Source organism: Diadema setosum, chromosome 7, assembly GCF_964275005.1.
Source record: "Diadema setosum chromosome 7, eeDiaSeto1, whole genome shotgun sequence".
In the NCBI taxonomy this organism is placed as follows: domain Eukaryota; kingdom Metazoa; phylum Echinodermata; class Echinoidea; order Diadematoida; family Diadematidae; genus Diadema; species Diadema setosum.
This window is the reverse complement of record NC_092691.1, coordinates 24407450-24419826: the sequence shown is the minus strand read 5'-3', so window position 1 is coordinate 24419826 and position 12377 is coordinate 24407450.

Here is a 12377-nt window from a genome sequence, read left to right as displayed (position 1 = left end):
CCTTGACAATAGAAGGTACGCTCCTAGCGACCTCTGCGATGTTTATTCAAGCTTAGCGCCAGCAGTCTATGCACGACCAATCAGTAACCAGGATGACACCCACTGACCAATGAGATCACTCCCCCCTTGCTAAAGGCGGAGTCTAGCTGCGGCGCTAAATCCAAATCTTCTGACACGTTTCTGTTCCGTTGAAAGTCGGAAAATCATGGCCCAGAAAAATGCTATTTTATTGCCTTTCCTTTGATCATTTAGCTTTGAAATTTTAACAGATGATAGAAGATACATTTAGACCACAAAATTATGTCAAAAACAGAAATCTGAATGTTTTGACAGATTTTGATGATTTGACTTCAAACTCGATATTCTCGGCTCATGCATCCGTCAGCGACTTTAGGATCCTTTTGTTGTAGCGGGTCACATAGACCTATATTTTAATATGCCTTCACCACACCTGCCCACACACGAGTACTATTAAATGCTGAGACACATTTAGTGGAGTGTAGAACATGGAAGAAGAAGCAGAAGAAGTCCACCGCGCCGTGAAGAGACAGGACTCATGTGGCATACTCGTGAAATAGGCCCCACCACTGCGTGTCCGTACTAATACTACGGCGGCTCGCCTGTTTATACTCGTGAATTCAGCCCCACCATGTGGTGTTCATCGGTAGGTAAGCACGGCGGCGGGGCTTCCTTCCACAGTACAATACTCGTGAATGCGGCCCCACCAAACGGCGTTTATGCGAGATTGATACAGCGGTGGGGCCGATTTCCACAGCATAGCATCTTCCGTCCTCCCTTTCTCCCATTTTCTATTCTCGGAAGGACTCCCTAATGTCCCTCGACTAATTTAACGGCCAATTTAACCATAAATACAACCCTACCTAACCCTAAACCCTAACCCTAACAAAACCCTAACCCTAGGACCTACCCTTGCTTGCTAATGCGGTGGGGCCTATTTCACGATTTTGCCACTCATGTCAGGAGATAAATTTACCATCGAGATCGCCAGGCATCAGTCTAGGCAAAGATGGTCATTGTAACTTGACAGCCAAAACTCCAAATAAAACTGAGCTCCTCCAACTGAACAGCCCATCCACGGTATACGGTAGTAGCATTATATGCAGTATCAAACATATTTAGTATTACGTAGTCATAGCTTGGTTGTGGGACTTGTGATCCACACAATACAACAATACCTTAACACGTTTGTACACAAACAGACAAATGACTTCACACATACGGCCTGAGCTGAGGTCTACTAGTATACTCTAGTAACGTTACGCATAACAATGTTAGCTATAGCGCCTACGGGTGAAACTGAATGAAGGTGGCCTCGCTCGCTCGGTCTCGATGAAATCAAAACTAGGTCCTACCAATACGGGTCTACTCATACTATATAGTCTACTCTGCTGCAAGTGCAGTGCAACTGAGCATTCCTCAATGATTGAAAATACACGTGGCCTAAAGACTAATATATGTAATAGTCTACGAATAATACGAGTGAAAGAGAATTCAAACATACCGCCAATCTCCACAGAGCTAACTACTTAGCTCCCAGGCTCCGTCGCGACCCGTCGATCGTTGCGTCTGCTGTGTGATGCACTGCTGGAGCGCGGCGGCGGGGATGAGGACGGACCGCGGATGGATGCGGCAGACTGCAGTGGCTTTTATATTATGGCGGAGATGCACCTGTTACCTTTGCCTGTCACTGTACCATGGGTTGCTGGCAGCTCCGCAGCCTGCTGGGCCTTGCGCTTGCTAGTCTGGGCCACTGAACTAGTGAGGGCGCAAATTTTCTGATTGCGCAAATTTTCTGATTGCGCAAATTTTCACTTCTGATTGTAGTCCAGCGGCCCGTTGCATAAAACTTACCGTTGAATTTCAATGGTAACTACCGTCAAAATTAGGCGTCACAGCCAATCAGCATCAAGGATTATAAGCTTTACCGCTAATTTGAAGACTTACCGCTAGAAAGGAGCGGTAAGTCCAGCGGTAAGGGTTTTATGCAACAGGGCACAGGCTAGAAGGCACCCAACCTTGTTTTTTGATATATACAATGTTTTTTGATGGTTTCTTGTCAATTCGAGGGTGCTGATTCCAAATCCGATTGATGCCACTCGTGTAACCTTGAGCATTTTCGGCAAAATGCAAAAATTCAAAATGGCCGCCTGATATGCTAATTCGGCCGTGATAAACACAATAATGTGCATTATATGATAAATTATTCCACCAAACTTTGTACATTTCTGTTCCTAGAGTTACGCCATCTGCATTCGCAAGAGAATTTTCATTTCATATAGGTTCATTTAGTATTTAAAGCTCTTTTTTTATTATTCAAAATGGCCGCCATTCCTATGCTTATGTACTATATGAATGGCAAAACATATGCATGAAAATATAGAACAAATTACTGTATTTCCAGTCCCGTACCTATGCTGTCATGAAGTGTTGCATGTGTAATACAAATATGTTGGGTGTCACTTACAATATAGAGGGCCTACATGTATATTTGAGCATTTAATATTCATAAACCTTACGATGTTTAACACAATTTCTTATATATTTCATTTTGTCTCAACAACAACTATAAGTTCACTAAACGTCTCGCAAGAAATCAATATACCATCATATTCTACATGGAGGTTGAATATAAAAATGTTATACTAACACAATATATGGTTTGTTTGCAAAAACCGATAAGTCCATTTTTGAAGATTTTGAAGTACGATCTCTGTCATAAAGTACAAAATAATACCTTTTAAATGATATATTGCTCATTACCTATACAGGTATATTTTTTAAGTTATGGTCAAAAGAAGCAAAAATTTTCTTATTATTCCCTTTATTTTTCTTGACCTTTAATCGCAATTATCTCAATTTGACAAATATGGACTTATCGGTTTTTGCAAACAAACTCTTCATATTAAGAAGCCTATAGATGCATGGTAGTTATCAAATAATGTTGAAAATGGAGGGGAAGCTAGAAAGCAAAGCTTCTAATATGCATTCACATAAAACCATATCAACAAAGTACAGAAAAATCCTACACAGTAAGTGCAGAGATACATGGTTGCAGACAAAAACACATCGGGCATTCAAGACGTAACTGAAAACCCTTCCAATGTATTTTTTTTTTCCAGCAAGGAGTTGGGGGGGGGGGATGGGAGGGAGGAGTCCTGAGGCGAGTTTGAAATGGATCATAACCTCCATCACTTTGATATGATATAATTTAGAAGTACCTCCTTCATATTATCGAGCAAACTTGATTTTCTTCTTGAATTAAAACAACAAAAACTGGTGAAGGCATAAACGAAACTGTCCAAACGCAATACCGTACAAACTGTTCATTAAACATCAACCAAGGAGCAATGTGAGATACCTCTTTCAGTTCTCTCACAGTTCCCAGATGTTGATAATATACACTTTGACATCATAATCTCATTCAGTCTTGTCTTAAAACTAAAACTGTTATTTTTATTGTCTTTAAAGAACCCTTTAATTGGATGTTTGGCAGCAGGCGACATCAGCCCCAAATTTGCAGAATTCTCAGGCTACAGATGCATACATTGGTCCTGCAATTGCTTTAATTGCAACTACATCTGGTGATGTTCAGCACTTCCTCAGGGGTCAGAGGACGATTATTTGCCATAGAAACAGAATGAAGACATGAAGACTTGCTTGATCACCACCCGTTGAAGACCTATATGGCTTTGTTGCCAGGCCAGAGACAGTTGTAGGTAACTTGGGTGGTATCAGAGATGACATCCGACCAGCATCTGCACCAACATGTTTTGGGGTCAAAGCTTTCAAGTTACGGGAGGGAAATCTAGGCTTGTGGGATTTCAGACGCATTGATGGCAGGTTGTTCAAGGGGGGTATTTCATGGAGCGCTTGGTCAGATCTTTTCTTTTTGACAAACTGTTATAAGCTACTAAAATTCTTGCATCTGATTGGCTGAGAGCAACTTTGTCAGACAAATTTGTCAGACAAAACTCTTCATGAAATGCTCCAATGCTGTCGTGTGTAGAATGTCAGGGTATGCGTTGACGGCACTGGTGACACTTGCCATCCTTTCCTTCCAGCGTGAGGGAGAGTGATCGAGTGCCAGTGAAGGAGGGTAGACTTCCTTAGCCTCTGCTTGGAAGGCTTGCCACAGAGGGCTACCTTGAACATGGCATTGGTAAGATGGAAGGCATGGGTCTGATGATAATCTTATGAAGGTTGGGGCAAAGTCTCCAGAAGGTGAAGTACTCCTCTATTGTCTTCAGATGGGTCAGTACTCGGCTGATGTCATCCAAGGACTTTCTATGAGACGTAAAGTCAGGATCATCTGCAAACTTCCTACGTGAAGTGAATGTTATGTCACCATGTAAAAAGAGCTCTAGTGGAGTTAGTTTACAGCCACCATTAAGGAGGCCATCATTCAGAGTCCTAACACAGCTGGTCTAGTTACCTACTGTAGAGCAATCCTGAATCTGCAAGTGCGGAAGATTAAAGACAAGCAGTGTGAAGTTGTTATATCACTGCTTTCAGAATGAGGCAGCACTGTACAGATCTCAGAGTCTCCCTTGACATCATATACGCAAACACATTCACTCCGAAAAAAAAGGTGGTGGTAAGATTCATCTACCATATATAATTCATCTGGGTTAACATGAAAAACATTTGGGCATTGTTTTCATTTCAAAGATTTGACGACAGGAAGTGAGGTGGTTCCTTTTTTCCACTTTCCCCTGCCTCATGTTTCTTCTTGGATGAGGGGACTGAAAAGTTTGTATAATATCGCTTTTAGATAATGTAGAACAGGACAGGTAATTGGAAATTTCATTTGTGTTATCATTTAGGATTCAGCCTTTTAATGCAGTAAATCAGAGTGAATATTATGATGTTGAACATCTCAAGGCAAGTACACCTTGTAGGTATCAAATGTTCATAATATGTAATGATTCCTGATAAGCAATTTTGATGTTGGCGTCAATTCAAGCTTTGGTGGACTTTTCCAAATTCCTAGGGGAAAATTCAGATTTAGGTAGCAAATTTGGATGTTTGCATCAAAAAATAAAACAGTTTTTTGTTGCTAACAACCTTCTGATTTATAATCAGCACACACATTGATAAACAGTGTACCTGAGTGACAGAAAGAAAATTTGTTTATTTCCATGTACACTTTGCCGTTCATCTTGTGCAAGGGTATATGAGTGGGATCCATTTTGAAGTTTTGTATAAAGAAGAATATAATACGCCTAAAAACAATAAATTTTCTGTTTGTTTGCTTGTTTTGCTAGTGGCACTCATCAGATTTGCATTACACATGCAACACTTGATAAAAGCGTAGGTATGTGACTGAAAATTCGTCTTCTATTTCTATGCATATTTTTTGCCATTCATATAGTACATGAGTATAGGAGTGGCGGCCATTTTGAACTGAAAATAAGCTTGAAATAGTAAATGTACCTCTTCAAATGAAAAATTTCGTGCATGTGCGAGTAGAATTACTCAAGGAACAAAAATTTTAAAAACTTTGATGGAATAATTGGTCATAAAATTGACATAACTGGGATTATAATGGCCAAATTAGCATATCTGGCGGCCATTTTGGATTTTTGCATTTTGCCGAAAATGCTCAAGGTTACGCGAGTGGCATCAATCGGATTTGGAATCAGCACCCTCGAATTGACAAGAAACCATCAAAAAACATCGTATATTAAAAAACAAGGTTAGGTGCACTTTCTATGGAGCCTAGCCTGGACTATTGCACAGTTCTCGGCGTATCGCAATCCTCGGGTGTCCACGCCCTCATACGGCTTGTCGCGTACACTGAATCTCCGCTCCGCAATGATTGCGAGGGAACGCAATAATTCATATTGCGAGGGAACGCAATAATATTGCTGTGAGTGGGAACGCAATAATTATTGCGAGGGAACGCAATAATATTGCGAAGGAACGCAATAATCCATTGAATTTTTTTTTCCTCATGTCACCTGGCGGGCTCCGTACTTACTACTTGTATACGCCATATATTTCTAAATTTAAAGTCTAAATTTTCGCGAATCAGACACTCCCGACGATTTCGCGAGTTGTTAAATTCGCGATCTTTTAGTACTGTACTGAATGGACAATGTACATGCGTACGTCACATTCACATCGGGATCAGAGTTAATATTTTCGCGTGTCTTTAATTTCGCGAATAGCGCCCGACTCGCGAAATTCGCGAAAATAAAAACCTCGCGAAATATTCGGCGTATACAGCTAGCATAAGGCACCGGGTGAGAGAGGGCGCGCTGGTACTTACTACACCTGCCTATACATACATAATATACCAGCAGTCGAAACCAAACTTACGGGTATAGAAGCTAGCTCTTCTATACTCTGGTCGAAACAAAATATATTTTTCTCCTCGTCTAGCTAGCTCTTTGGTCCAAACAGATTCAGTTGTCATGCTATACACGTAGAACCTACGCATACTGTATTGTATACAAATTGCGAAAACATTACTCTTCTTCTCTGAAGAGATATCCCTGGTGATAGCTACAACCAATATGCAAATAAAATGATATAATATGAGTGATTTGTGTTATGGTCCCACAAGTTTTCAATAATCACCTATTATTATAGACACTCACAAATCTTCATCATTCAAGTTTGTATTATTTTCACGAGGAATCAAAAAGGGAACCTTGCTTCTTTTCCATCAAAATAATGTTGGAGCAGATATCAATTAATCAATTTCACTTTTTTGTACTATCCTTGGTTTTTCTAAGTTCAAAAAAAAATATTTTGTTCGTTTTTTTTTTCTCCAAACTGCATTTCTTGCAGCCGTAGTCTATTTAATTGCTGCCATTTCAAATTTCCGTTGTCTAAGTTGTTCCAATTCTTCTCTCAATAACTTAATTCTATCTATATATTTTCATATTCTCTGATATTCATATTCTGATCTAACAATCTTTCTAATTCAACTATTTTATTAACAAGGTAATTTTCTGCTCTTATTACCTTTTTTCTGTCGAATAGCACATAGAACTGTCACTGCTCTCAGTTCGATCAACAGTGTATTAACGAAAACAACTGATCATCAGTTACAAATTTGAAATCACCTTTACTAACATTTTCTGTTTACCATCAAGACAACCAAAAATCAAGATACTGTAATCTACTACGTGTTATGCTTAGAAGAAAATTTATAGTCACTAGATCATTATACCGAAACCACGGATAATTATATGTGTGTGTGCGTGTGTGTGTGCGTGTGTGTGTGTGTGTGTGTGTGTGTGTGTGTGTGTGTGTGTGTGTGTGTGTGTGTGTGGATTATTTTAATGAAAGAATTGTGGGTATATTGATAAACATGCACCATTCCCTTACAGGTTATTTGCTTCACATGTCTTCACAATCAACATCTATATTTTCAGATACAACAATATTCCCTAGCTTCTCATGAGTGTCCACAAGTTTACTCAAAGTCAATTCATACAGAGACCATCCATCCAATTGGTCAACTTGAACATGCATAGCGTCCACAAGTTTGCTGTTTTCTACCAGTCGGTATATACATCTGATTTCTGTAGTGTTCCTCAAAGTCAATTCATACAGAGACGTTCTATCCTATTGGTCAACTTGAACATGTAGTATGGCGTGCATGAAGTCACACTTCAGAACAGACCGCCATTTGCACTGCCATTACAGCAACGTCACAGAGTGGGTGACAATAACTGGGTCGTGATTGTTTATACAAACCACGTGTGTTGTTTGTTGGTTGGTGCCCTGTGACGGGCTCGTGGAAGTTTATCTTTTAAAACACATCTTCTCTGTGCAAAGTTCGCATTTTTTTTCGTTAATGTTGCAGCATTGTCTCCATGTCAGATTTTCTTTAATTGGATTCCATCTACGCATTTGCGTATGTCATTGCTACATTTTATTATCATTATTGTTCTTATAATCGTATTTATTATGATGATTATGATGTACGTACATCAGAAGAATGATACTGTTTTTATTATCAATGATGATAAGAGTGATGAAAATAATACCACTCATGATGATCATGATAGTTATCCTATAGTGACTAATTTTATAATCATTGTTATAATCACTATTATACCACTTTGATTTTCATCACTAATTGCAATTAAAGTCTTTATCTTCGCTATACTAATTACCAGCTATATGGCATGAAAACCGTTTCAAGGTTGACATCTAAAGTTGAATTCCAGGGCACCGTTTCATGAAAGTTGTCAGCCCTGACAAGTTGACAGTCTCTGACAATCACCATAGTAACAGTCAGTGACCAGAGCTTCTCGGCCAATCAAAACCAAGAATTTTACTGGGATCGTCAGGACTGACATCTTTCATGAAACGGTGCCCAGATTGCATCCCTTCAAAAACAACAACAAAATAAAACAAACAAAAAACCTCACATAGTTTTTATACAACATTCATCTTTTTGTTCAATATGATAAGATTTAGGCCTAATAGAATGGAATGAAATGGACTGGACACATACATTGTTTTGTTCCTGCTTTCAAATGAAATAAATGTGTGCTAATGCTGTTTGTTAGTTTCAAGATTCAAGATTCAAGATTCAACTTTGTTTTCACTTCCATCAAATGAACAAAGAAATTATATACATTGCATATGTACAGGATATTAACAATACTTGCAGAATGTATATAATTTGACAAGGTACATATGAAAATGAGAAGTAGATGAAAAATGCAATTACATCTTTGTTAATATATACATAAAGCGTATAATACAAAACTAAGGATGAGGATGGAAGTGGAGGGTCCCACTAAGAAGCAGAGCTTGTACGATATGGGACCCTCAGAAAATACACAAGACAGCAATATAAAACAAAATAAAACGAACCGATGTCAACTGACACTGATCAAGATGATTGGGAGGGGAAAAAGAAAGAAAAGGAAAAAAAAAAAGAGAAAAAAAGAGAAAAAAGGAAAAAGGGGGAAAACTACAGCACGTGCCATCGTGGACGCAACCAATCTAGATTCCATAATGTAAAATAAGTGATGAAATACAAGCTGGATTGAATATAATGCAAAACATTTTTTTTATACGTCACTTATGTTGGTAAGAATGCAGGAGAAAGAGAGAATAGACACATCGTTATATTCAGAACACAGACAGGAACATAGAACAGTAAGGAGGACTTATGTAAAAAAGAATGATGACTTGACTGAGATGATAAAGGGAAACTAACTCGGTTGGATGTTATAAGATTTCAATAAAAATGGTTTTAATTTATTCTTGAAGGAGTTCAGAGATTGAGCTGTTGTAATATTGTTGTGAAGTGAATTCCAATACTTTGGCCCATCGTAGATGAATGTGTTTTGAGCCAACAAAGTTCTCAGAAATGGTAAATGGAAGTCATAAGTTGTTTGATCGCCTTGTTGGATAATGTGAACGGATTGATTTCTTTGAAACGTTTACCTCTGAACTAAAAACTCTTACCTCTGAACTAAACAATTACCTCTGAACTAAAAACTGTGGAGTGAATGGCTTACAGAAAATCATCATTGTCCCTATACATAAGGCAACAAACACAACTGAAAGATGCTTGTTCCTGTTTAACCAAGCCAAAGAAAGTCAAAGCAAGTAAACATTATTCATATCGTAATGTGTGGATGGTTGATTTAGCACTATTTGACATTCATTGTTTTTGGTCCTTTATACACTGAAACTATTAAATCAAATACACGTATTTACAAGTTATGCATGGTCTGCCATGCAGTCTTGAGGTATTCCTCGTGTAATATACAATAATTTCACCGAAGTGTGGTGCCTCCTCCCAACCCCACCCCACCCCCGTGATCTTGGGCTAATCATGTCATGTTCGTATTGTACAAAGGCCCTATATATTATAATCTTCTCATGTCGTGATCCCAGTACACAATGTATTTGAGAAGTCACTTTGTTCATGGACACAGAACTGCGGCCTTTAACATTATTTTTTTGTTTTAGAGGATGGAGGGCTTGCAGAAGACAATAAACTATCTGACAACAATCAAAAGTGTGTCAAGTTTGCCTGGCAGCTAATTATAATGTTCTAATATTTCTCATTTTATCAGGTCTTCTCTCTCCTTGCCTCCATCATTCTACGAGAAAAAAAAGCAACATGAATTTATAAACACGAGTTCATTTTCCTCTAATTCATTCCCTCTTTTATGCTATGTGAGAGATTTTTCATGCCCTTTGAGCACTCAGACTAAGTTGTAAAGAGTATTATGAATACCCCCTATTTTTATATTATCATTATAATGACAATGATTATTATTACTATTATTATTATTACTATCATCATTACTAGTATTATTATTGTTGTTATTACTGTTATTATTATTATCATCATTGTTACAAAAATCACCAAGCACATTACAACGTACGTGAGTGACGAAACCTTCAAATAATGAGCAAGGAAGAAGTGCGTCACGGGAACATGGTGTACTGACAACAGTACCGTCTGTCAAAAAATACAATGGGACTTTCTGCAATGATAACTTTACAAATAGTAAATAAATCAAAGTGCAATTTCAAGACATGATATTATAACTTACTACCTACATCCTACCAGAAAACCCCATCGAATTTGCTTGAGTTGTCAACAGAGAAATTGATATCTTTGTAGAGCATGTCAGGAATCCCTCCCCTCTAAGTTTTGTCCATTGTGTGCACACCTTACAAATACACAGTAATTGTTCATTGTGTTCTCGCCACAAAAATATCTCTGACTTTAGTGACAGTTTGTTTGTTTGCATTTTGAACTTCCAAACTGAAAATTTCGTTACATCACATTCTGAGTTTGCATAACTAAAGTGTGAAAAATGAATGATTTAGGAAAGATATCTAATTATTAGCAAACTGAAGATTGGATTGAACTCTTTCTCTTTTTTCTTTTTTCCCCTCTTTTCATCAAGACAATAATGAACAATAATATTAAGATATTTACATATTTATTTTATCAATACATACTGTTACAGGATCATGCACAGAATATGAATTCTATGTTAATTGCCCTGTCAGTTGTGAGCAAAACTTTTCGTTCGGTAGATGGATACCAAGAGCATCCAAGTGCTAAACTTGGAAAAAAACAGCCCCATGACATGCTTTACAAAGATCCACATTTCTCTGTGACCACTTAACCAAATTAAATGGGATTTTCTGCAAGATGTAGGTAAGAAGTTATAGTTCCATACCGTGAAACAGCATTCAGATTGTTTAATTGTTTTGAAATTTATCGAGGCAGAAATCCAATTGTATTTTTTTTTGGGGGGGGGGGCATACTGTATAGCTAACTAAGCAGAAACACATGCAACAATCATCAAGAGTTAGTAGGCATGAAAAGTGAAATAACAAGCAGCCACTGAAATAAACAAGTAACCTTCTGTCTTTTGTATTTCCTGATCTACGCTGATTCACAAAGCATGATCACGAAAGTTCAATGAGACAAACAATTTAATGTGTAAGTGACAAACAGATCAAATCACAAATCGACCACGTTTAAAACACATCATCGGCAAACGCACAAGGGAAGTGGAGCGTTGCGAGTTCCGATAGCTCAGTGCTCGGCCTTCTGCAACAAACCATTATTGTCCTACTGCAAACGCAGTCTGATGCCCCCATAACTATCGACAGATTAGCGGGTATAGATAATGTATCTTTCTCCTCAGAGTTTTAATTGACCAACCCAGAAATAAGAAGGTCACAGAGGGTCGAGAACTGTCGTCTGGTATTTGCTTGTGTTAGGGTCAGTAATTAACGAAGAAGACATACTAACCGATTGTAGTGTCTGCTCCAGGAGTTAAAGCCGCGCTTTCTGAGGGACCTATCGAGAACCACATTGGATTTTTGCAGAGATTTATCTTCCAAAACAATGGGTAATTTTTGGATCGTTCGCGTAAGTCTCGTTCTTCTCCTCCTGCAGTCTACCCGATGTGAGATTGGTGAGTTTCAAAGCACAGCATCAAAGTATATCAAATGTTTCGAATTTAACTTATACATACCACGAACACCTGCTGACGATATATAGGAGTGTTTAAGGTGGGTGTTTAAATCAACTTTAACTCATGCTTTCTTTTAAAGACAGGCTTTAAGAGGACGCATTGCAGTATATGCCTGATGGATAAAGCTTTGGGGGCATATCCGTTGTCGTAGATCGATGTCATTGTTGGACAGGATAATGTTAATTATCCCAAGAATACTCATACATTACCAGTCCTGGCCACGGAATGCTGGGTATACAGTGCAAAAACTAAAAAAGATAACCTGAGTAAATTAGACATATTTAAGTCCAGTCATAATTCTAAGTATCATTATGATTGATATTATCATTATTATAATCATCATTATTATTATTATCATTCTTATTA